We start from the raw sequence: 27,059 nt of genomic DNA, 5'->3' as shown, positions 1-27,059 counted from the left end.
ACAGTCTGCTATCGCAAGCAAAAGTAATTGCTTGTTGCCTACACTGAGTACTCTTTTCAATTCCAGCCTTTGTAAGCTCTGCACCTTCCTGCAGGTGTCCCTTATAGCAGACAATCTGTCCCTTTGTTTCAGGAGAAAGATGTCAGAAGCCCAAATAATGAAATAGACAGCGGGGGGAGTTTAATGAACGTGACTGATCCAGACTGGAATTTGTAGAATCCTGAGACAAGCAGAGATGTTAAGGCAATGAAGAAATGCAAAGAATCCCATCAGGTGAAATGTTAATTCAGGTGATCAGATTTCTTAAGCAATGCCAGATTTAAATACCATGGCATCTTCCTCCAGAGCACATTTTGACTCCTTAAAAGATGTAGGGCACATGTGATCCTGAGGTGACCCAGCACAGAACTAGACATGACACCAAATTTAGGATTGCTGCAAAAAGTGGCACTGTGGCATCCTGTTTCCTTTCTTTCTCCCAGAAACATTTAGTTATTGATATGTGGGATATGATGTCACTGTCTATATTATTCGCTACTACTAGGAGGGATTAGAGCAGGGGGTTACCAAGCTTTTTGGATCAGAAGGCACATTTTAAATTTTGAGAGAGTGCTGGAGGCACCAGTCACAAAATGGGAGCCATGGGGGTGTGGCGTAACACAATATTGGAGAGCAGTCATGATGAACCTTTTCCCATAATTATATTTCCATATTAAAAGGGCTCGACCTGTTAAATTTCTGCCTGCTAGACAGCTGTTAAAGGCCCAAGAACTCTGTTTTTCCTCAATACCAACCCTAAACCAAAGCCTAAGCTGCCATTCTGTACCCACTTACCAGGGAGTAAGCTCCATTAAACACAGAGACTTACTTCTGAGTAGACTTGTATGCCATTTTACTGTAAATTAACTATATAGTGAATTCTTAGTAAGTCTCTGGTCTAGCTCCTGCAAAGCAGGAGACATGCCTAAGCCTCTTGGAAAAGTTGTCACATTTGCCTTTGGGGCGGGGGATTCTGTAACATTCATCCACACTTATTGTGTAGTAGTAGTTGCAGAAAATAACTTCTAGGCACTACCTGATCTCAGGTGAACCCAGCAGGATAAAGATGCATCCTGGTTGGTAGAGGAAAAGGGCAAATTATGGAGATTCCAAGGACCAGGAAAAAAAGACACAAACAGGAAAAGTGCACTAAAAGGGAGGAGAAACCAGCAGCTCTTTCGGACCCCAGGGATTCTTATTGCCGGATGTCCAAACAACTCACTTATTTGTCACAGCTCTGACTTCCCTCATTGGCTAAAAACACTGACAGGCAGGAGCAGGCAGGCTGGCTCATATCACAGAAATTGCTTAGAGGGGTAACTAGTGTATTTTGCTCTGTAACTTTCTTTCTAGGAGGGCTAGAGACTTACTTTTTTAAAAAAGAAAGAAAGCTCAGTTTCTGGACTAACCACTGGGGGTACCTGGGGGTGATGGGCTGGTGACCCCTAGGGTAGAGAATAACACATTCTGATGGTATTATGCAATACATTTTCAGAATTAAGTGTTCTGGGAAGAAGAACAGGAATTGGAGGGCTGAAGCTTCTTTTTGCTGGCAAGTCCATGTTTGACATCATTTCTAGTTTTGTCCACAGACAACTTGAGGGAATTAACAGAAATGTGTCTTTTCATGTTCAACAATATAATGGTTTCAAAATTAACCAAAGCACACATGAATGACCGCTCCTTAAGAAACCCTCCATGGATTCAGAAAATCGAAGTAATTACTGACCAGTTGCCAATCTCCCCTTTTTGGGCAAGATCCTTGAGTGTGTGGTCACAGGCCAGATCCAGGCTCTTTTGGATGAAACTGGTTTTCTAGATCCATTTCAATCTGGGTTTAGGCCTGGTTGTGGCACAGAAACTGCCTTGGTCACCCTGTATGATGGCCTTTGTCAGGAGAGAGCCCGGGGCAGTGTGTCCCTGTTAATTCTCCTTGATCTCTCAGTGGTTTTTGGTACCATTGACCATTCTATGCTTATGGAATGGCTGTCCAAGTTGGAGGTGGGTGGCACTGCTCTGCAATGGTTCCAGTCCTACTACGATGGTCTTTTTCAGAGGGTGGTGCTTGGGGACTCTTGTTCAGCCCTGTAGAGTCTTCAGTGTTGAGCTGCAGGGTTTGATTTTATCCCCATGCTTTTCAGTATCTACATGAAACCACTTAGTAGAGTCACCCAGAGTTTTGGAGCTCTTTGCCAGCAACATGCTGATGACACACAGCTCTACTTCTTTACATCTGCAGGTGTGGCAGTGGACGTGCTAGATCAATGTCTTGCCTCAGTAATGGACTGGGTGACAGCCAGTAAACTGAACCTCAATCCAGACGAGGTTCCCTAGACCAGATGGATGGAATGTAGCCTGCTCTGGATGGGGTTACACTCCCTCTGAAGGAGCTTGTAGCTTGTGCAGCTTGGGGGTACTTCAGGATCCATTATTGTCACTTGAGGTTCAAGTGGCCTCATTGGCATTGAGCGCTTTCCACCAACTTTGACTGATGGCCCAACTGCATCCCTATCTGGACAGGGATAGCCTAACTTCTGTTGTCTACACTCTGGTAACCTCTAGGTTGGATAATAGCAATACATTATATGACGGTCTGTCTTTGAAGACAATTCAGTCCAGAAACTGCAGCTGGTGCAGAATTCAGCAGCCTGATTGTTGACCAGGGCAGCACGGTTGGAACATACAACACCAATTCTGGCATGACTACACTGGCTACTAATTAGTTTCTAGGCTCAATTCAAAGTGCTGCTTTTGATCTATAAAGCCTTATGTGGCTCAGGACCCCAAGGACCACCTCTCCCACTTGAATTAACCCGAACTCTATGTCAGAGCTTGGAAAAGTTACTTTTTTGAACTACAACTCCCATCAGCCCCAGCCAGCATGGCCACTAGATTGGGCTGATGGGAGTTGTAGTTCAAAAAAGTAACTTTTCCAAGCTCTGCTCTATGTTCTTCATCTGAGGCCCTTCTCCATGTGTCCCCTCCAAGAGAGGACTGGAAGGTGGCAATATGAGAACAGGCCTTCTCAGTGGTGGTTCCCCGCTTGTGGAATTCTGTCTACAGGGAGGCACACCTGGTACCATTGTTATTTATTTTTAGATGCCAGGTAAACACCTTCCTTTTTATGTGGGCTTTTGGCCCTTAATTTGAAGGGCTTCAAGTATTTGTAGCCTCTTTTAATGTGACAGGTTTTATCAGTACTGATGTGTTTCTGGTCTGGAGCTTCTCTTCCTTGTGCAGCACCCTCTGTGCCTTGCCCAAACCTGTTTGGGGGACAGACCTTCTTGAAGAGCAAAGGAGATAGCATGGTATGAGAAGATAATTGAAAATCTCTTCCCCTGCTTCCACTTGAATCTTATAATATCTACTATGGATCAGGGAGAAATTAGGTTCAGTTCACATTAAGAACATAAGAACATAAGAAGAGCCTGCTGGATCAGGCCAGTGGCCCATCTAGTCCAGCATCCTGTTCTCACAGTGGCCAACCAGGTGCCTGGGGGAAGCCCACAAGCAGGACCCGAGTGCAAGAACACTCTCCCCTCCTGAGGCTTCTGGCAACTGGTTTTCAGAAGCATGCTGCCTCTGACTAGGGTGGCAGAACACAGCCATCATGGCTAGTAGCCATTGATAGCCCTGTCCTCCATGAATTTGTCTAATCTTCTTTTAAAGCCACCCAAGCTGGTGGCCATTACTGCATCTTGTGGGAGCAAATTCCATAGTTTAACTATGCGCTGAGTAAAGAAGTACTTCCTTTTGTCTGTCCTGAATCTTCCAACATTCAGCTTCTTTGAATGTCCACAAGTTCTAGTATTATGAGAGAGGGAGAAAAACTTTTCTCTATCCACTTTCTCAATGCCATGCATAATTTTATACACTTCTATCATGTCTCCTCTGATCCACCTTTTCTCTAAACTAAACATTTTAATGTGAATCTACCTAATTCACACCTCACACTTCTGGGGAAAAACCCACAAATTGAAATGCAGGTCTTCTTCACAACCTGCATTTCTCTGAATTTTGAGATGCAGTTTTCCAACCAAAAATGTTTACAAAAATGTGTTTATGAGGGTATTATTTGTGAAAATAGCATGTAAATTGTATTATATTCTGGGAAATTACTTGCAAAAATGTACATATAAGGAGAAATTCATACTAAAATGCTGATGAATTGTGTAAAGACTTTTTTTTAAATCACAAACTGATGTGGAAGTATGGCAAACAAAATTTAATATTGGAAACATGAGAAACAGCGAAAACTCCAGACTGACAGATTCATCCATCCTTACAAGCTACAACATCTGGAGGGCACCATGTTGGCTACACCTGGTGTAGAAAGTTCAGACTGAGCCCAGGGAGCCCAGGTTCAACTCCCCATTCAGCCATGTGACTGCAATGTATAGCAGAGTGGTGACCGAGTCCCAATTTATTTTGCACTGCCAATTCAAGCAAGGCAAGAGCAAGGCACAGCCTATCAATGCAACAGTTGGTATTCTCAATGTGTTTTGACAGTATTTGAGATTGCTACAAAATGCAGCTTCCAAGTCGAGCAGTCTTCTTGAAGAGTTGCATGAATATTTTCCCTTGATAAAGATATTATTGAAATGTGTTGGGAATAGCAATCCTTGCAGATGTCATTTTGTTTTTGTTTCTACGGTATTTTAAAGCTGTTTTAGATCTCTCATTTTTGCACAACCACCCACATGAACTGTGTCCACCTTAAAACATACCTCCTGATTCTCTGCAATGTGGCCTGGTTCTACAGAGGTAATCTAAGGCTGTGTTCTTCAACCCTGGGTCCCAAATGTTGCTGGACTACAACTCCCATCACCCTTGACCATTGGTTAAGATGGCTGGGAATGATGGGAGTTGTAGTCCAGCAATATCTGGGGGTCCAAGACTGAAGAATACTGATCTAAGGTCATCGGTGGACAAGTCAAATGTGAAAATGGTTCCCCAGAGGTAAAACGTTCAAGAAGCATTGCATTGTAATAAAACCCACTGTTTATGTATGTATGCTTTCAGAAGTGCTCCATGTATCATCCCTTCAGAATGGAAGTGAAATTGAGCCTACTCATAAGCTTGTATCATCTGCTGGGCTGACCATTCCCACTTAGGAAATTGAGGAATGGTGTCTAAATGCAAAGCCCTAACATCCTGCTTTCCTCCCCCTCTTTTTGGAGAGCCATTCCCAATGGAAACATGTCAAAGAGGTCAGGAAATGATTATTTGGCTTCCTTCCATCTTATGAGCCCTTCTGGCACTATTGTTTCCTGCGGCCCCCAGGGCATTAAGGTAAAAATCCATTGCGAGCAATGTTGGGTTCTTGTGAAGTCAGTGAACGCTTGACACATATTTCCAAAGGCCAGGTACATGGGCTAGGTATCGATTGATTGTGGGGAATCAGATTTTATGCAATGCTGAGCTCATGGCAAGGGAAGAACACCAAGCCAATCTTTTGATTGTAGAAGGTTTACAAGGATGTTTTGAACGTTTGTTGGTCCAGAGCTCTCTAGCAGATTTACAGTGTAAACACGAAATATCACTCCTTTCCTGTGATCCATAGCAATTATCAACTGACTACAGAAGTGCATTTTGGGAAAGAATTCTAGCAATCAATTGTTTCTTTTTAAAGTGACTCCAAAATCAATCAGAATTGTTTTATAAATATGCCTTGTGTATGCACAGTGTTCCTGGGATTTTTTGGGGGGGGGTTGGTGGGGGGTTTGCAAAGAAAAAGTATCAATCTTTTAAGGAGGAGACAAGTAAACAAAATGAATGTTCATTTGTGTTATTTTATTAGTGTCATATGGTATTACAGCCTATTATTGACTTCTTCAAGAATATTTTTGCCCAAGGAGCCACAGTTTAACATGCACAAATCAAGATCAATATTGGTTATGCATTCATTTTTGCAAAAATGCTATGAGGCAATTTTCTATACAAATCCCATGGCCATATTTATGTGTTGTTGTTTTTTAAATTCTCAGCGTGGGCAAATTATGGCTTAGCTTAGATTTAATTACAAAAAAATGGATTGTTATTTGCATTGTTGCTTACCATCCCAGGTGTGTTATTTATAGACTAAATTTAATTTATTTACTCACCCTTTTACAATGAGAAGGTAGGGGTCTCTGCCATTTCTGCTGACTTCACTTGCTTGCTTTAACCATTTTTTCCCATTAGGGATCACATCAAGTTTAAAGGCTGTAATCTGAAACCTTATGGCTTTAGTGGATACTTAAGAGGAGTCATTGATACACTTTGAAGCCAAGATATTTGAACAGCATTAGCAACAGCGGCATCCAGCCATTAGGCCATTAGGATCGTTTGTCAAGGCACTAAAATTAAATATAGGCTCTCTGGCTATACCTCAGTTCAATTCTGCAAGTTTAATGGCAGCACAAGGTTCCCTTTTCAATCACCCCTTCCATAGATCATCACTTCTTCTACATATCACCAAAGCAGAGATGAGAAGCTAGGGAGGAGATATCTCAAAATGGAGAAAGATGGTAATTTTTTTCAGAGAGTTGAAGGTGGTATGATAGAACCATCATCGCCCATGGTGTATGTACCCTGTTTTACTATCTCACTAATAGGGGTGTTAATATGAAGCCCTTTACTATGTAAGTTTTGCATATTCGAAGGGTGAGTGAGATTGTTCCCCATAGCCCCGCCCCTCACCCATACACTGCCCATGCCTCCTAGTGGTCATGCATTCAGCATCAGAATGAAGAGACTACATGTGTGTCCTCCATGTGAGGACTGAAGGAGCCCCAAATACATGCATTTGTGGAATTCTCCAGGATATACAATGAGCCAGCTTCTTAGTATTGTTGAACCAGACTCTTAAAAGCATTTTTATTCATGATTGCTTTTAGTGTGTAAGAGGTAGGGGTCCTATTTTTTATTGGGATGGCCAACTGATGGAATTTGATTAGAAAAAGGCAACTGCTGCTGCTATTGTTGTTGTTGTTGTTATGTGTACGGTTTAAGATTTTACATAGTGTTGACTTGTTTTTATATGCGATAAGCTGCTGTAGGAAGCCAGTATATTCTGAATGGTGACATATACTTTAATTAATTAATTAATACTTTTAAAAAGTTGTGTGTGTGTACGCTCCTTGATGCTGAATGCATGGATATGGGTGGCACATGTCCTGATCAGGAGGCACCGTCCTGCAGGCCTTCCCATGCATAAGTGCAGTACATATCGTTCTCTCTGGTCAAACATGTTTTTCAAATTTCATTGTGCTAGAAACAATTTCAAAAACATGTCTGGCCAGAGATCATAGAGCAGTTTCCCCCCAAAATCGGGTAACTGAAACATACCTTTTTTAAAAAAAAAATTAAAAATGGAGGCTCACTTTACTCTTACACCTGAAAAAGGTTTACTTGCAGGCAGTGTTTGTAAGAATGCAAATATCCTGACCTCAGAGAAGCCCACACTCTGTTTTGGCATGAGGCACTATTTTGGATGTGCCTCTTAACCAGAAGAATAGGAAAGCCCAAATCTATGATGCGTGTGGAATGTGAACAGGTCCAAGGGGGAGGGGCACATCAGAACAGCCATTATCCATCCATCCTCCTCCTCGCTGCAGTCTATTACTCACAGCAGTCAGATAGGGTTTTACAGTACTACATTTTATTAGTATCCAAGTTAGGGATAGCTGAGAATTTCTGAAATATTCAACTTAACACTGTGACAATCCACACATTCGCTAACTTTATGAACCACTCTTGCTGCCTGTTACCTTTGGATTTTCCTGACACTGGATTTTAAACCACTTTGGATAACCCCTCAGCTCAGGGCCATCACCTCTGCCACTGCCTCCCTCTGCCCCCCCCCCCCAAAAGCCTGCTTTCAGAGCTGGGGCTTTGCAGGTTGATCGTTGCTGTAATGAGGTCTGCAGAAGCAGAAGCAGCACCAAGCAGGGGAAGAGATTAAATTTGCAGGTGAGCTGGGGAACTTCTTTGGCTTTGCTTCGTCATAGCCCAGGCTCTTTCCTCTCTTCCCCTTCCTCCTTGAGTATAGTGCTCTCAGCGCTCTCCAGCCATGTCCTCCTCCTCCATACCTCTGCCCCTCTCCACTCTACCCCATGAGTTCTTCTCTCCCCCTTTGCATCCCCTCCTTCCTCTTCCTGCTGCTTCATGGCTCACACACATGGAGAGGGAGAAAAAATGTAAAGGGCACAAAACAACGAAGGAGGCTGCAGAGAGGAAAGAGGCAGGTAGAGAAGGGAGAAATGGGGGGAGGGAGAGAAAAAAAGGGAACCCTTAAGTGAGAGGCACTTGGGTTGCTCCTGCTTCCTTCTGGGCATTTCAATGAAACAACAATAGGAGCATCATTATTTTTCTGGAGAAGAAAAAACCCCAAAATGATAAAAGGGAAGAAAAGCGGAAAATAAATAAAGAAGACCCCTAACTGCCTGCAAGGTAGGCGGAATATGATCTGAATTGGAACACACAAATGGACTCCATCCCTAACCTGAGTTAACTCACTGGGTTACGATGTCCATCACAATCCTCTATAAAGGTCTCCTTCAGATGCTGTCCATTTTTGGAGTCATGGGTAAGCTTTGTCTGCCTTTGCCTGGACCAGGGACGTTGGACTTGACATCATAAATGGCCTGTGTGAACATAAGCACATTCACTAATAGGCAAAAAACCTTGCAGTTTAAGAACGGACCTATAGCTTACAGATATTTCTATCAAACTTTAAAAAGCAGGGAAACTGGGCAGCTCTAGTGAATGCACCAGGGGAGCAGGAGACCTGACCTCCTCTCTGAGACATTGTACTGCCCTACAAGTTGGTCAAAATGCAAACACAATTTGGGTTGGTCTTTCACAGTCCAATCCACTTGCCATGTAGCTTGCAAGAATTTGCTAACATGCCCGATATTATCATTGAGTTCCAGCCAAAGAAATTTAAATTAATTAAAAATCAGCCAGGCATTTTTTAAACTTTTAAACTGCAGAAGATGAAGGTCAGAGTATGGGGCAAGGTTAGTAATAGGATTACAAGTACTCTGTGAACATGGTTGATTTTTAATGAATTTCAACAGATTATGAGAACTCTGACAGAAAAAAACTCCAAAAGGGCTCTGGGGTGTTTTGCTCTCTTTTAGACTTTGAACTCTCTATTCTCTCTGACGGTTTTGTGTATGGCTGTGAAAATTTAGAGGGTGGTTAAGGAAGCGTTTCTGAGTTCAGGACTATAAGTTTTGTAAGGTTTTGTTTTGAAATGAGCTTATGGAAAGCATCAGAATGGCATGGGGGTATTTTCAATTTAACATTGTGGAATGTGAAAAATCCATGCTGGCTACAGTATACAGCCACTCTTGTGGCTGTATAATAATAAGAGTCCTGCTGAATGAGGCCAAAGACCCATCTAGTCCCTCATTCTGTTTTCACAGTGGCCAACCAGATGCCCATGGGAAGCTTACAAGGAGGACAGCGCTCTTCTGCACAGGTTTTATGGTGCACCACTTTTCCCCACTCACTCCAGGCATGGGCTGCGGGGCTGCATTTATAATGGGAAAAATAAGCCTTGGGGTGTCCTGGTTTGCCCTCTCATTGCCCCTCTGACCTTCCTGTCTTTTCCCCTCTCTCATCCTTCCACTCCTTCTTGAGGTTCCCACTCAAGATAGCTTGCTTCTCTCAATCCTTTGCTTTCCCCAAGGGGCTTCTGTTCCATTGCTTTGTTCTCCTCTCCCTCCTGTTTTCTCCTCTTCCCCACCTTTTCCCCTCGACTCCCGCATCCTGCTTCAGGGTATTTCCACCTCCCCTGCCTCCTGCTCTCTGCTCTTCTCCTCTCCCTTGCTCCTGCATTAGCTGTAGTCTAAATGCAGCCGCACCAGTTTCCTGCTCCAGCCAGCTGAGGCCATACCATGTCCCTGTTTCCCCATTGGCTCGCTACCCCTTGCAACTGCTGTACGGCTGATTAATGGCGGCTGGGGCTTGCCACTGCCCAGTTGGGAAGCAGGTATCACTGGTGAAGTCACAGAATTCTTCACCAACCCGCGGTGTGGGCCAGCACATGACAACCAGCTTCCTGTGATTGTTGGTAATTTTGCTTCTATTGGGGAGTGACTACATTATCCAGCCACACCTGGTGCAGAGACACAGAAGAATTACCCCCTTCAGTGAAGGCCGACTGAGAAGAGGCAAGGCCAGAGCCTTTGGTCATGCAGAAGGCAGCCTCTTTTATGGGCTGGGACTTTGGGGCCTACAACACCCTTGCATTTATATCTTGCAGTTCTCAGATGGCACACAGTCTGGAAACTATTGCAATAGCTGGACATAAATGAATGTGTGTGTTTCATATGAAATAACGTTTCTGAAATAGCACCTTTAACTTCCTTTTAAAAAATGCTTCAAAGAGGGCCAGCTCTACCATTTTGTATTGTGATTTTTATTTTGTATATGTTTTTGAGATTTTTTTTTCTTTTTTGTAAGTCACTTTGAGTTTCATTCTGGGGAAAAAGCGAACAACAACAACAACCACAAGGTGGAGTGAGGTGGCTCCCTCAGGCAGTTGAGTTTCATCATGAAAGGGCAGCATATGGTTAGATATTTAATTAATCTTGTGTTTTTATTGCCAGGGAGAGGTGCTTCTCAGATTTGCTGCCTCAGGTGCCAAAATAACTTGCCCAGTCTTAAGTACTATACACTTTGGTGGTGGTTTGCCGTTCTGCCTCAGGCAGTAAACTGTCTTGGGTCAGCTCCAACTGTCTCCAGGCACAAGTAACAACTATACTCTGCATTCATTAAGTGCATTAGAAAGCTCAAAGCATTACTTATATCATCTCCGTCATCCTTGCAATAGGTCAATATCATTATCCCATTATAAATGGTAGGGATGGAGATGGCGGCTTGTAATTTCATGCAGCTGTTGACAAGCAATAAATTATTGGAGCGGGGAGACGGAAGGGGTTCTGCCCAGATATCTTTTCTGATGGCCTCATCAGCTGCTGTTTTTAGAAGGTTATGGTGGGCTATGATTTGACTTAAGTTGAGGGGGTCAGTGAATGAGGTTTGAGGACTTCTTAAGGGTTCCCTCCCTTTTCTCCCGTAATACAAGTACTGTCAGTAAGATTTAGAACAGGGAGTTCCCAGTTCATGCTCACAGCCACAACAACGCGCCAGCTAGTAAGCTTGCCCACCAAGCACCTCTAATATGGGGCACCTTCGTCTTTGCACTCTCTCTTTGATGATATGATGATGAGTCTGATCTGCTTGTCTTTCTTATATGTCTAGGAGATATAATAAGGGTCAAGCTCTTTCCGATGCAAAAAATATCTAGTTATATCATTGTCATGCTAGCAGACTGAACATCTGCTAATGTGAGTTAGCAGATTTCAGTGTAACTTATGTTACATTGAAGGCAAGAATAAAAATGGTCATGATTTCTGTATAATGGCTGTTGATAAATATGAGGGAAGCCAAAGTCTTGGAGCTGGATGGGACTTAATGAACAAGAATTTGTGAATTCTAAAGAAAACTCCTCATAATGACACAGCTAAGAAAATCTGTGGTTCTCCAGCCATTGTTGGGCTCAGACTCTCATCAGCCTCAGCCAACATAGCCAGGAATTATGGGAGTTGTAGCCCAACAACATCTGGAGGGCCTCAGGTTCCCCATCTCTGGTCTGTGGGAATAATCCATAATCCACTAATGTGAACTACTTTTATAGTCCATTCATTCCAACTTGAAAGTGTTAAGCCAAGGACTCACATTCTACTAAATAATTTTTATTTTAATAAGAATTTTTATTTATTTAAAACATTTATATACTGCTTCCCTCCAACATGTTAGATATCAGGGCAGTGTACTCAAATATGGAAAGACTTACAGAAATCCTTCAAGATATACTTGGAGAAGAACAGAAGTTTCAAAGTCATGAAGAGTGGCGCCTTCTTCATAAAATTTCTTACTTCCAACTTTATTGAGTTTGGTTGAAATCCTGCACTCTGTTACAAACAGCGCTTGGTGCAGAGAGACCTGATGTAAAAGTCTCCCCTTCTCAACCTGGGCACATTTGTGTGCACAGTTCTGCTGTCATGCTGAGCTCTGTGCCTTGACAAGTGCACCTCTGTAAATATACTATACATTTAAAGCATATGACTCCCCCTCCCCCAGAATCCTGGGAATGGTAGTTTACCCCTCACAGAGTTACAATTCCCAGCACCCTTAATACGTGACAGTTCCCAGGATTGTTTGGGGAAAGCTTTAAATGTGGTGGGTACACAGCCTCTCTCTATGCTATACCAGAGGACTTCCAAAAGCCTGCTGATGTTGAGTCCCACATCCACAGCTCTGCTCATGCTTCTGCTGCAAAGAGACCCATAAGGAGGGTGTGGAGCAATGCTATAAAGTGGTCCGTGTGTGCAGGAATCTGTGGTCCTCCAGATGTTGTTGGACTACAATTCCCATTGTCTCTAACTTTTGGCCATGGTGGCTGGGCCTGATGTGAGTTGGAGTCTGGAGGGACACTGGTTCCTCATCCCTGCCCTAAGGTGAAGAAGGGAAGAGCTTACGTTTAGATAGATGGGACTGCTGAGATGCAGCCTGCTTGGCACAAGTGCAGCACCCAGAATGCAGAGGTGCCTAGTGGGAGAGGAGAGGCTGCACTACCTCCTAATGAAAGTTCGCTCCTCCTCCCCTTGCTGAACTTGCACGGGTTGATAGATTGCATCCTTTATTCATAATCAGCGATACTGTGAAGTGGAAATGGAGATACAAGTAACATGGAAATTTTAATTCTGGACTACATGCAAAGCTCCACACTTGCAGCCATTGGATTCCACCCATTGAAGCCACTCGGCAAGTAAGATTGTGGCAGCCATTATGAGCTAATTACTCCTCTGAACTTGACTGAGTGAGCAAAGGCCAAATCTATGATGCAGCATATAGGTGGACAGACAGGGACAGCTTGTGTCAATCCTTTATAACTAGTTCAGGCCCATCAAGAAGCGGAGCTGGCAGTTCCAGCCTGGTTCTTTTTTAATGTCACAGTTCATTTGCAGAACCATAACTGGAATCAAGAATTAAAAAGCCCGGTATAAAAGTCAGTAACATTAAACCTTTAAGATGTGTGTTTCATGTGTCATAAAGAGCCTATGAAAGGATTTTATATTCTGCACAGTGTTTTAGCACTTTCAATCATCCCCCCCCAACATAACTTTTGTGAACACTTTAATAGCCTCTAAATGAAAAACTAAACTATGTGTCATTCAAAAAGGAAAAAAAAGTTTTATGGATCACAGAATTTAATACAAGTTCTGGACCATAACAAGGAACTGATAAACGTATAACTGAAATTAATTCTAAATGTTGAAAAATATTTTAGGAGTATATGTGCTACATGTTGGAGCAATGTAGGAGTGAAAACATTTGCCATATAGAGATTTTCTACAGTGGTAAAAGAGTGCATTGGAACAGCCATTCCCATTAAGTGAGGTTTGTTCTTGTTTACGGTCCATGTGTTCCCCCTCCTGACCTTCACCATTTGCATCCCATTATTGTTTCCACTGCCCAGAGCCAGGCTGGTGACTTATCCAGAGAACTCTTGCTACAGACAGATGGTTCCCAGTGGATATTATAGGCTTCTTACAAAACCCTACCTTAGGTTTGCAGCTAAATCTGGGAGGTTCCTTCCACAGCAGTGGCTGCCACCATCATATGTTCCAAGTGTCTTCAATGGGTGGAATCTAAAGGAGGGTCCCTTAAGTCACCATACTTCAAACAGCCGAGCCCATGAATGGCACAACATTCAAATAACACTGCCATACTGCATTTTGTCATGTATTTGTTTGGTGGCCAAAGTATATTTGTGGCACCATCAGAGACTATGGTATCAGTAGACCAGAGGCGGGGATCATTTGGCTCTGCAGATGTTGCTGAGCTGCAGCTCCCATCAGCCTCAGAAAACATGGACAACGGCCAGGGATGATGAGTAGTTCAGCAACATCTGGAGGGCCAAATGTTCCCCAACCCTGCAGCAGAGCATCAGGGTTGTATCAAATTGTATCTCTACTCAGAGTAGACCCATTTAAATTAATGGACATGACTAACTTAGGTTCATTAACTTAGCGGGCCTACTCTGAGTATAACATAATTAATTACAACCCTAAGTCAGAGATAGCCAATGTGGTAGCTTCTAGATGTTGTTGGATTCCAGTTCCCATCATCCGTGATCTTTGGCCATGCTTACTAGGGCTGATGGGAGTGGGAACTTAACAGGGGTATGTGCAAAGTTCTACACCTAGGAAAAAGGAACCAAATGCACGGCTGTAAGATAAGGGATACTTGGCTCAGCAACACTACATGTGAGAAGGATCTTGGAATTGTTGTTGATCACAAGCTGAATATGAGCCAACAATGTGATATGGTTGCAAAACAGAAAAGGCAAATGCTATTTTAGTCTGCTTTAACAGAAGTGTAGTTTCCAAATCGCACGAAGTACTAGTTCCCCTCTATTTGGCACTGTTTAGGCTTCATCTTGAGTTCTGGGCATCGCACTTTAAGAAGGATGCAGACAAAGTGGAACAAGTTCAGAGGAGGGCAACAAAGATGATTAGGGGCAGGGCTTTTTTTGTGGTGAAACTAGGTGGAACTGAGTTCCGGCACCTTTTTTTTTGCTGCTGCGCTGCTGCTTAGGCAGGGAAATAGAATGAACAGCATGGCCACACATTATGTGAGGGAAAAATGCACTCTGTTTCCATACTTAAAAAACTGCCCAAACTATACCAATCATAGGCCTGGACTGACTCAGCTAGACCATCTAGAAATCATTTAGGCAGACCTTCCTAGCAGAAAGCCACACATTGGATTTACTGAGGACCTACATGTAAAGCCCAATATTTGTAGGCCTTTCTTTGATTTTTAGGGTGGGTTACTTCAGTATTCTAAACTTGGCCACACACAAACACTTTCCTCAATTCAAAATCAGGGGCAAGCAGGCTGGAGATACACTTTTTAATCTTGTTATTTATCAGCATTGAGTTTGTATCCATTCCACGTTTCCTCCAAGTAAATTTGCATGACCAAATGGTGATTTTAGCCCTGGTCTCTCAGCTTCTAGGGCACTTTATATCCCTCTATCTTATTCCACATTCGGGGGGGGGGAGATTTAGAAGTGAATAAGCTGGGGGAGGGAAATAACCTTCTTTTCATAGGTCTGGAAATATATGGGATCTCTTGTTAACAATCCTATGTGATACCTTTAAGACTAACCAATTCAGGCTGCAATCCTATATTCCCAATGGAATTCAGAGGGGCTCACTTCTGAGTAATTTATAGTTATTGTGGCATGAACCCACACTAGAAATTGTGACAGCAAGGTAAGACACTTACCTGGTGTTAAATATTAATAACAACTGCAGTATTTAAGTGTCCACTGGAAGAAGATAGGGAGAGAACTAGAATGGGAGTGGGGGCACATAATAATAAAATAATAATTTAATTTGTGGGTCGCCTATCTGGCCAATGGCCACTCTAGGCGACGTACAATTTAACAACAATACATTACATCATAATAAAATACATCATAAAATACAATATAGCAATAAAATAATAAAACAGTTCCAGTACAGAGTAGTAGGCTATTGGTCGTAAAAATTTAACCCTCCCCGTAAGTCCCAAAGGCCTGTCTGAAGAGCCAGGTCTTCAAAGCTTGGCGGAATACATTCAGGGAAGGGGCATGTCGAAGGTCATACGGGAGGGAGTTCCAGAGAGTGGGGGCCGCCACTGAAAATGCCCTCTCTCTTGTCCCCGCCAACATAGCTGTTTTAGTTGGCGGGATTGAGAGAAGGTCCTGTGTGGCTGATCTTGTTGGGCGGCATGTGGCTGATCTTGTTGGGCGGCATACCTTTTGTTCCAGTAGAGAAACAACTGTGACAGCAGGGACCCCTTCTAAACAAGTTTCTGTTGACTTAGGTGCTCATTATTTGTACAACTGTAATGCTTAAGTATCCGTGGTATCTTTACAAGTGAGGAAGACGGGGAGAAAACTGAAACACTGGCACAGTTCTGAAATAATGTGTTTGTGAATGGCCACAGTGTTTACTAATATTAATCTTTTGGGAAACAAGTAGTTAATTTAATTAAGAATATAATCAGGATTATTTTATTGGTTTATTACATTTATATCCCACCCTCCCAAAGGAGTCCAGGGTGGTAAACAATGTGATATAACAATATAAACACATTGAAAGCAATTCCAATACAGTTACAGACTGCATTTATTTATGGAGCCATTAGCTGTGTTAAAGTTTTACTATAAATTCACAACATAGAATTGGTTATCAATTATCTCAATAGTTACATGATTGCTGTAAACTAGAATTTACCAAAAAAAAGCCTTCTAAGATGGAGCTAAGGGGCAAAAAACATGTCTGAGAAGGTAGAATTAATTTTATACGAGTAATAGGTTTCAAAGTGGTAGCAGTTTTCAGATTCGATTCTTTAAGTTTGCTAAACTTTGGACTCACATAGCACTAACTACTAACATATATCTTTTAAGTTTATTTCTTTATTTTTTGCAGTACCCTAATACCTGCTTCTTTGGGTTATAATAAGGCAGTATTCAGAAATACATCAGGTCTGATATCAGTGCCTTGTAAATCCAAATCTTCTCTGTCAAGGTAAATTTTTGCCACAGAAGAAGCGTGATCACCTTTAAAAACTCATTAAATATGTGTGATAATAAAACCAGAAGCTATGTTCAACAAATCTACAGCCTGGTATAGAGCCTAATCCTTCTCAGGAGAAACTCTGTTACTCCCCTGTGTCATTAGCATTTATGAATTATGACTTCTTTATGAAATAGCCAAATTAAATGATCACCCTCCAGGACAAACACTATATTATACATCTGTTTTACACTCATGGAGAGCACATCTTTCCTTCTTTGCAGAGAGTAATGTTGCTGGTTTCAGAAGGGAAAGTATAAAAATAATGCCAAATATATCTCATTTGTAGCAAGTGCTCTGGCAGTGCTAACTAATTAATTTAATGCAATAGACTTGTACAGGGAAGGTGAGCATGGCTTACCCCAGGGATGGGGAACCTGTAGTCCTCCAGATGTTACTGGATTCTAGCTCCCATCAGCCCCAGCCAGAATGGTCAATGGTCAGGGATGATGGGTGTTGAGTCTAGCAACATCTGGAGGGCCACGGATGAATACATTCATATTTTTAGAATACATTCCCCTACCAAATTACCATTCTCTTACCATTGCAACTGGAAGCATCAAGAGCAGATTTCCTCTAAATTGCAGAGTAGTAAAAGGGGAACATGTGGAAATGCACTCCTTCAGTATGCAACAGGTGACATCCAACTAAGCCATACACGACAGAGACACGTTGACATAAATTAAGTACATCGATTTCAATGGGTCTACTCTGAGAGCATGACTGAGTTGGATATCACCTAAACTGTTTAGGGCCATCAAAAATACTTCCGCCGCATGTCGCTTCTAAATCCAATCTATCATTGTAAGTAGCTTATGACAAGCGTGTGTAGGAAGCCTCTTGACTTGAGGGAGAGGGAAATGGCCAAATATTTTCCTTTTTGGATAATTCTCCCATCCACACACCCACATAGACAGAGGCTTAAGATGACATGGAAACATTGTCCTAGGATGATATGGGAAATACTACTTTCTACCCATGGTTTTGTAATTCTGTGCTGGCAAATCCTAGGTTTCCTCGGAAGCTTCTGGGGGGTTTCAAAATGAGGATATTATAAATAGCGCATGAACGTTTCTGAAAGATAGCATGCCTACCCACCCACCACAACTAAACTGTAATATGGAATCACAGTGGACATCTTCAGTGCATTTTCAGCAGAACTGGTCCTATCAGGCATCTGATTTTGGTGTACTGATAGGGCTATAATTGTATTGTTTTTACCATCAGGGACAGGGACATTTTTTACTTCAAGAAGCCAAATAATTCAACCAGCCTCGTCGACAATGCATCTTGACATAGTGGTGGTGGGGTATCATTTACTGCCAAATGTATTTGGCTGGCCTTGGTTTTAAGTCTCAGATCATGCATGTAAGCAGTGAGGCCCAACAAGCCTGACCAGTGCCTGAATAACCTGAGTGTGCACCTTGAACATATCCCAGAATCCTTTGCAGTGCTGTGGGTTTCGTGACAGCTTTTCAGCAGTTTCTCAGCAGAGACATTGATGTTGAAGCTAGGTTCCTTGAAAATGTTGACAATCTTTGCTTTATAGCAATACAAATATGACCCCACTTACTAGAGGCTCTCAGAGTTGAGTTCTTGTAATGGCCTGTATCTGGGTTATGTCTGAATTTTTTTTTTTTGGCATACATAATTTATTCTTTTCTTTGTTCTTTAATCTACATGTACAGCACCATTTCCTTTGCCGTAAAAACAATATATAGAGAGTGAATAATTATTGCATCCAAAAAACAACCCACACACCTACACCTTTATATGAAGATGATATTCACTGATCTTTTTGTGTCACTCTAAAAAATATGAATGTATTTTGAAAGTACTGGTTTCCTGAGCAGAAAGCACACTTTGTATGAGATGTTCTAAATAAATAAATAAAAAGTATAAGGAATATGTATATTATACACTTTTCCAGCCTTGGCCTGTGAGGCATTTGCTGTGTGCTAATAGCTGGTGAGGAGCCATCCCACTCTTGCCTTTCCACATCACGAAGTGGCAGTGGAGGGATTTGGGTCCTGCAGCCACTACTTTGCAAGCCTCCAGCTGCTGAGAGGATGTCTGCCTCGGTGCAAGTGCAGCATACCTTGGGATGACTATCCATTCTGCAACCATGTTGAATGTGGCGCCCCAAATCGCTGCTGCTGCCTCCCAACTTGGAGAAGTAAGGGGTGGATGGGATGGCCTCACCCCTTAAGAACATAAGAAAAGGCCTGCTGGATCAGGCCAGTGGCCCAACTAGTCCAACATCCTGTTCTCACACTGGCCTGTCCGATGCCTATGGGAAGCCCACAAGCAGTAACGGAGCACAATAGCGCTCTCTCCGCTTATGATTTCCAGGAACTGGTATTCAGTGGTGTACTTCCTCTGGCAGTGAAGGGAGAACACAGCCTTCTATTGGCAGCCGATAGCTTTGCCCAGTGAACTGCTTCTCTGGCAGCCATTATACTCTCCCACTTCTTTCCCAGGCCCACGGCTTCCTCTGCCATCTCAAACTCCTCTCTCCGGTCTTCTCTACCCCCTTTTTGTTATTCTTCCTTTCTTATAGCCACATTCACACCATACATTTATTCCACTATTATTCCTCTTGGTCATGGCTTCCCCCAAAGAATTCTGGGAAGGGTAGTTTGTGAAGGGTACTGAGAGTTGTTAGGAGACCCCTATTGCCCTCAGAGAGCTACAATTCCCAGAGTTATTTAATAGTCATTCCCTCTTCCCAGAAAACTCTGAGAACTGCAGCTCTGTGAGGGGAATAACTGCCTCCTAACAACTCTCAGCACCCTTCCCACACTACACTTCCCAGGATTCTTTGGGGGAAGCTATGACTGTTTAAATGGAATAATAGTGGAATAAGTTTATAGTGTGAATATGGTTGTCTCTGCCTTGTGTAGACAAAAACCCATGTTGGGTTTGCTACTTTCAGATTTAGAGCTCCATTGTCATGGCCCCGTCAGAGGACTCCTCAGATGAGGACGACTCGGGAGTAACAGCAGCAGACCCAGGAGCAGCAGGAGACATGGAGGAGCCTCCTGAGAATCCAGCTCCTTCTGCCCCTCAGCTGCAGAGCACCCCAGGGACAGCAGAGGCCCTGCAGCCAGACACAGACAGTGAACAGGATACTCCCCCTCACCTGCAGAACGTAGACAGCAGAAGGTCAGGCAGAATAGAGGCAGGCCTGTCTCCTTAAGGCCCAAACGCTGAGGGGTCACACCTGCTGTCCATCCTGCTCTTTATAAGGCACACCTTGGCTGCAGCTTGTTGCTGACTGCAACGTCAGGCGTGGCTTTGTGTAGATCTAGTTTCCCTGCAGCATCTCTTTGACTGACCTCCTTGGCAATTGATCCCGGACCTCCACTGACCTCGCTTCTGGACTTCTGACTTGGCAAGTACGCTTCGGATAGGCCTGGCAGATTTACAACCCGACTGCTGGCTAAGGACTTTCCTTCCCTGCCAAAGACCCAGGAATTTCCAGCCCCCCCTGACACTGCTGATGCAGTGTAGAGCTGACAGTTTGCAGTCAGCCCAAACAAAGCAGGCAACAAAGGAGTGGGGGAAGTGCTGACCATGGAGCAACTCCAGCAGGAAAACTTGCTCCTGCGCTCACAAGTAGACCAGCTGCTGTTGGCCGTCCAAGGCTTGCAAACCCAGCTAGCAGCAGCCCCACCCCCTCTCCCTACAGGGAGAGCCAAGTGCCCTGTGACTCTCCCAGAGAAATTTACTGGGGCTTCCGACCAGCTCTCAGCCTTCTTGGCCCAGGCCCAGCTCTTCATGGAGTTACGCCCAGAGACCTTCCCAGATGATAAGACCCGGGTGGGATTCTTGATTAACCTCTGCACCGGGGCGGCAGCTAGATGGGCCACGCCCCTGCTCCTCGAGCAGAGCCCCGTGCTCAACGACCTAGCCGCCTTCACCAGAGAACTGAAGGCTATGTTCGAGGACCCAGTCCAATCTGCCACAGCCAACCGCCGGATACGCAGGCTGCGGCAAGGCTGACGCCCCTTGGGGGAATATGTAACAGACTTTCGTCTATTGCAACAAACCCTGGGCTGGAACGAAGCCGCTCTCATGGACCAGTTTCAGGAGGGGCTGTCGGATGAGCTCCTGGATGAGCTAGCTAGGGTGGAGCGCCCTGGAACCCTGCAAGCCCTCATACACCTGTGTCTCCAGATTGACGGGAGGCTGGAAAGCAGGCGTGCTGCCAACTGACCCCGGCCAGTCTACAGAGCATCAGCCCCAGTGGCTGGGCCCTTGGACCCTGTTGGCAAGGACCCTACACCCCCGGCAGAACCGATGCAGCTGGGAGGGGCTCGGCCACGTCTCTCTGTGGCCGAAAAGCTGTGATGCCAGCAACAGGGCCTCTGCCTGTATTGCGGGGCCCCGGGACATTTTGCAGCCCAGTGTTCCACAAAACGACCCACAGCCCCTGCCTCGGGAAACGTCCATGCCCCGGCCTTCACAGTCCCCTGAGCCGGGGCACCCTCATGGTGCAAGGGGCCTGCCACCTCAGTTCCTCACCGCCCAAGCACCTGACCATGTTGATCGCACTGACAGTCCCTGGAAGGGGGACCCTACAAGTACCCGCCATGCTGGACTCAGGATCCGCCAGCAATTTTATGGACGTGTCCTTTGCCAAGCTCTACTGGGTTCCTAGTCAACCCATTCACCGACCCCTCCTCGTGGAGACTATTGATGGCCGGCTTCTCGCCTCGGGCCCTGTAGTACAGGAGACAGTGCCACTTGACATGGCCCTGGGGGAGCACGAGGAAAGCCTCCAGTTCTACCTGGCTGCCGCACCCCACTTCCCGGTTGTGCTGGGCCTGGCATGGCTCCAGCGGCATGACCCCATCATCCAGTGGTCCACGGACTGACTGACCCTCGGATCCCCCTATTGCCAAGCCAACTGCTGGAGGCCGAAGGAGCGCATCCTGATGACCCAGGAGGCAAGCTCCGTGCCTGAGGCCTTACCGGAACAGTACCGGGAGTTCGCGGATGTGTTTGGGAAGCAAGAGGCAGACCAGTTGCCGCCCCATCGTCCTTACAAATGTCCCATTGACCTGCTCCCCGGAGCCAAGATTCCCGTGGGCCGGCTTTATTCCCTGTCAGAACCCGAACTGGCAGCCCTCAGAGAGTTCCTCGACAAGAACCTGCGCCGAGGGTTCATTCGCCCTTCCACGTCCCCTGCAGCCGCCCCTGTCCTCTTTGTCAAAAAGAAATGTGGGGAACTCCGGCTGTGCAATGACTACTGTGCCCTCAACCAGATTACAGTTCGCAATCGCTACCCTCTGCCCCTGATCCCAGAACTGTTAGAGCGGCTGTGGGGCGCTCGCATTTTCACCAAACTAGACCTGAGAGGGGCCTACAACCTGGTGCGTATGCGGGAGGGTGATGAGTGGAAGACGGCCTTCCGCACCCGTTATGGGCACTTTGAGTACACCGTGATGCCGTTTGGCTTGTGCAACGCTCCTACCATCTTCCAGCACTTCATGAACGACATCTTCCGGGACCTCCTAGACCGCTTCCTGGTGATCTACTTGGATGACATCCTGATCTACTCGCGGAACCCCTCGGAACATAAGGAGCACGTTCGAGCGGTGCTGCAGCACCTGCGGGAGCACCGCCTCTTCGCGAAGCTGGAAAAATGCACCTTTGACCTCACGACCGTGGATTTCCTAGGCCATCGGATCTCGCCCTCGGGTATCCAGATGGACCCCGCCAAAATTGAGACCATCCTCCTCTGGGCCGCTCCGCGAAGCCCCAAAGATGTGCAGCGCTTCTTGGGCTTCGCCAACTATTACCGCCAGTTCATCTCCCACTTCTCCGAACTCACCACGCCCATATCAGACCTGCTTCGAGGCAAAGAGAAGTTTGTTTGGACCGAGGCTGCTCAACAGGCCTTCCGGCGCCTCCAACACGCCTTTACATCTGAACCCATCCTCCAGCAACCCGACCCTACCCGACTTTGCATAGTGGAGGCCGATGCATTGGATAAGGCAGTGGCAGCGGTCCTACTTCAGCCGGTGGGGAGCAAGCAGTCCCTGCTCCCCTGTGCGTTCCACTCCCGGAAACTCAACGCTTCGGAACAGAACTACACCATTTGGGAGAAGGAGTTACTGGCCATCAAAGTAGCCTTCGAGACCTGGCGTCATCTCCTGGAAGGGGCACGCCATCCGGTCCAGGTATGAACAGACCACCGAAACCTGGAGCACCTGCAAAGCGCCCAACGGCTGAACCAACGCCAGATCCGGTGGTCCCTGTTTTTCTCCCGGTTCCAGTTCACGGTCACCTACCTCCCTGGCCGCCGAAACACCCTAGCAGACGTGCTCTCTCGCAAGCCAGAATACCAAGCCGAGCAGGTCGATCGCCCCCTTCGCCCAATTCTTCACCCAGAGAACTTCGCCGCTACCCACCAGCCACACCCCCTCCTGGACCGGGTGCAGGAACAGCAGCAAAAGGACCCCTACGCCCTGGCCCAGCAGCGAGAGCTCCAGTCAGGGATGCCCATCCGGAACAGCCCCTTTTCATTGCAGCAGGGCCTCTTGTATCACCGGAACCGGTTGTACGTTCCCCCGGGAGCTCTGCGGGGAGAGGTGCTCCACCTCTGCCATGACAGCCAGCTGGCAGGGCATTTTGGAACGTATAAAACCCTCCACCTGGTCCTACGGGATTTCTGGTGGCCCCGGGTCCAAGCAGACGTCAAGGACTATGTAGCGGCCTGTGATACCTGCCAGCGAGCCAAGAGCCACCCCGGCAAGCCCCCGGGGCTCCTGCTCCCACTGCCTACCCCCCCTGGGCCCTGGCGCTCCGTCTCCCTGGATTTTATCACGGACTTACTGGCCTCCCGGGGAATAACCACCATCCTCGTAGTTGTAGACCTGTTCACCAAGATGGCCCATTTCCTCCCCTGTGCCGGCCTACCCTCTGCCCCAGAAACTGCGCAACTGTTCTTGAGCCAGGTTTTCCGGTTACACGGCCTCCCCGACCACCTGATCTCTGACCGAGGAGCCCAGTTTACCGCCCGGTTCTGGCAGGCCCTGTTTCGGGCCCTGAACGTCCAGATCCACTTGTCCTCCGTCCACCACCCTCAATCAGATGGACAAACAGAACGTACCAACGCCACCGTCGAACAATACCTGCGGTGTTACACCTGCTTCCAACAGGAGAATTGGGTGGATCTGTTACCGCTGGCGCAGTTGGCGTATAATAACTCCATGCACGCCTCCACGCACCAGACCCCGTTCTTTGCCTCTTACAGCTACCACCCCCGATTCTTCCCCTCAGTGCGACCCCCGTCGCCGGTCCCCGCTGCGGATGTCATGCTGCAGGAGTTGCAAGCCCTGCAGGCAGTCCTGAAGGAGCAGCTGGAGCAGGCCAAGGACGCGTATAAGCGCTTTGCTGATCGCCACCGCCAACCAGGCCCGCCGCTGAAGGTAGGCGACCGGGTATGGCTCGCAACCAAATTCCCGCGTTCGCAACGGCCGTCTCACAAGCTGGAGGCTCGGAATGCAGGTCCCTTCCGGATCACCCAGCAAATTAACCCGGTGGCGTTCCGGCTCCAACTCCCTGCCTCCCTCCGCATTCACCCTGTCTTCCATAGATCACTGCTGACTCCCGCTCTCCCGCCTCACCCCTTGGGTAGTCAACCACGGCCCCCGCCGCCGATACAAGTCAATGGGGAAGAGGAATTCGAAGTGGCACAGATCCTGGACTCCCGGAGGCATCGGGGCCGCCTCCAGTACCTCATAGACTGGCAGGGGTACGGCCCTGAGGAACGTTCGTGGGAAGAGGCGACGCAGGTGCATGCCCCTCGTCTGGTCAGGCGCTTCCACCAGCGCTACCCGGATAAGCCGGGCCCCGGTGGGAGGCGGAGGGTTGGTCGTGGGGCAGGGGATGGTGTCATGGCCCCGTCAGAGGACTCCTCAGATGAGGATGACTCTGGAGTAACAGCAGCAGACCCAGGAGCAGCAGGAGACATGGAGGAGCCTCCTGAGAATCCAGCTCCTTCTCCCCCTCAGCTGCAGAGCACCCCAGATACAGCAGAGTCCCTGCAGCCAGACACAGACAGTGAACAGGATACTCCCCCCTCACCTGCAGAATGTAGACAGCAGAAGGTCAGGCAGAAGAGGGGCAGGCCTGTCTCCTTAAGGCCCAAACGCTGAGGACTCACACCTGCTGTCCATCCTCCTCTTTATAAGGCTCACCTTGGCTGCAGCTTGTTGCTGACTGCAACATCAGGCGTGGCTTTGTGTAGATCTAGTTTCCCTGCAGCATCTCTTTGACTGACCTCCTTGGCAATTGATCCCGGACCTCCACTGACCTCGCTTCTGGACTTCTGACTCGGCAAGTACGCTTTGGATAGGCCTGGCAGATTTACAACCCGACTGCTGGCTAAGGACTTTCCTTCCCTGCCAAAGACCCAGGAATTTCCAGCCCCCCCTGACACTGGTGATGCAGTGTAGAGCTGACATCCATGGCTTTTGATGAGTAGTTTGGATCCCCCTTAGCACCATGCATCTCTTGAAGGCTAACCTCATAATATTTACAGATTATTCACAGCCATTATACATAAATGGAGCCAGCCTTAACCTTTGCCATACTTTCAGTTTCTTGTACACATGCCAGTTTCCCCTGCATGTTTTGACAAATGAGATATTCCCCTCTGGTGCTTCCTTGTGGGTAACAGCGTGTGAGGATGTGTGGTGGCGGCAGCCACAAAATTTATTACAGTTATTTTGTAGTTTGATATTAAAGAACATGATGTATTATATCAGGTGTCTGACCTTTAAAGATCTTAGGACCCAATTCATTACAACATAAAATTTACATATTATTCAACATTCCCGCGGACCTTTTATGAAGAAATTGTAGTGCAGATGTACATGAGATTTAAGACAGAAAAATTAGCCCTGCGTCTGAAGAATGGAAACGGCATGAAATACTAGGCTGCAGTGGGGGGATGGAGAGGAGCGAGAGAGAGAGAAAGGAGAAACACTTTAACCTCCTGAAGTCATTACTCTCAGGAATACAGTTTGCATCCCTTTCTTCAACAGTCTCCTAAAAAAGAAGTAGCAGGCAAGGAAGAAGATACTGAATGAGTTTCAAGCAACCTCTGCTTCTCTCTTTCTTGCATATTATTGTCCTTCCATTAATTAAAATGCTACAAATTGGTTTATGGGCTGTTTTCAATGGTGGCTTCTCCCTTAATGGAAAGTGCTTCTGCTTGGGCAGCCCAATTTTTGCTGATCCCCCTTTCTGCTGCAGCCCTCCATGCTATATCCCACACTATTAAGTCCCCCAACCCAGGGCCGGATTAAGCTGAGGAGGGCCCCTAGGCTGATTGGTGTTTGGGGGGCCCTTCTCCTCTTAGGCAATATTCTTCTCAAACCCCTTACAATGTGTGCCATCAACCAAGATGACGGCAGAGGCTTCAGCCCCTTAGGGAAACCTTGGCCGCCATCTTGATTGATGGCAAACCACAAAAAACAGCGGAGAAAAAGGTAAGTCAAGCGGGGGGATGGCGGGCAGTTCGGAAGCTCTTGTCCCACGACATTTTCTTTTTGTACATAATGAAAAATCTATATTATAATTTTCTTTAGCTTATGCACGGCCCCCCAAGAGCTCCGGGCCCCTAGGCTTCAGCTTACTAAGCCTAATGGATAATCCGGCCCTGCCCCAACCCCAGGAGCAGCATTTTTGGGGGAGGGGTGTTAAATGGGTAAGAGGCATCAGACTAAGCAGGGTGCCATAACCTGTGTGAGCCTAAGTGCTTTCCACTAAGACAAGGGTGGCTCAGGGCCCCTCCAGACTTTTTTTTTTTTTTGCAGATGTATTCTGCAACATGGCATTGATGCAATAACAGTGTATTAATGGTGGAGTTATACTGGACCGTCCACACATCATTCTGCTTTATTAGTTGTCCTATGATGCTTCCCCAATTTATTGCATCATTGGTACCTGGAGGGGCACTTTTGCACTAAAGCTAGAGAAACTGGAGAATTCTGATTGCTGATGTTTGCTTATTTATCCAGTGTTGGGAATGGAAATTGGTATCTGCTCCTGCTGTTGTTTTCTGTCCAGAAATGGTACATAATTGGATTGTATTTTCTTTGTATTAAAATGAATGGTCTTTGCATTGAAATGAGCTGTGCGGAATAATGATAACGTTATTAATTACATAAAATTCTGCCGCGGCAGACAGTGAGACGAATAATGTAGTTTTTGTTGGAAGCTGAAGTGCAGGAGAACGGAAATAGTGCTGCATGCGACAAACATGGGTCAGAATGGAAATTGATGCCTTTTTACATCTCTAAAGTGCAAGAA

This window comes from Rhineura floridana, chromosome 5, assembly GCF_030035675.1.
Source record: "Rhineura floridana isolate rRhiFlo1 chromosome 5, rRhiFlo1.hap2, whole genome shotgun sequence".
Classification (NCBI taxonomy): Eukaryota; Metazoa; Chordata; class Lepidosauria; order Squamata; family Rhineuridae; genus Rhineura; species Rhineura floridana.
Note: the sequence above shows the minus strand (reverse complement) of the source record.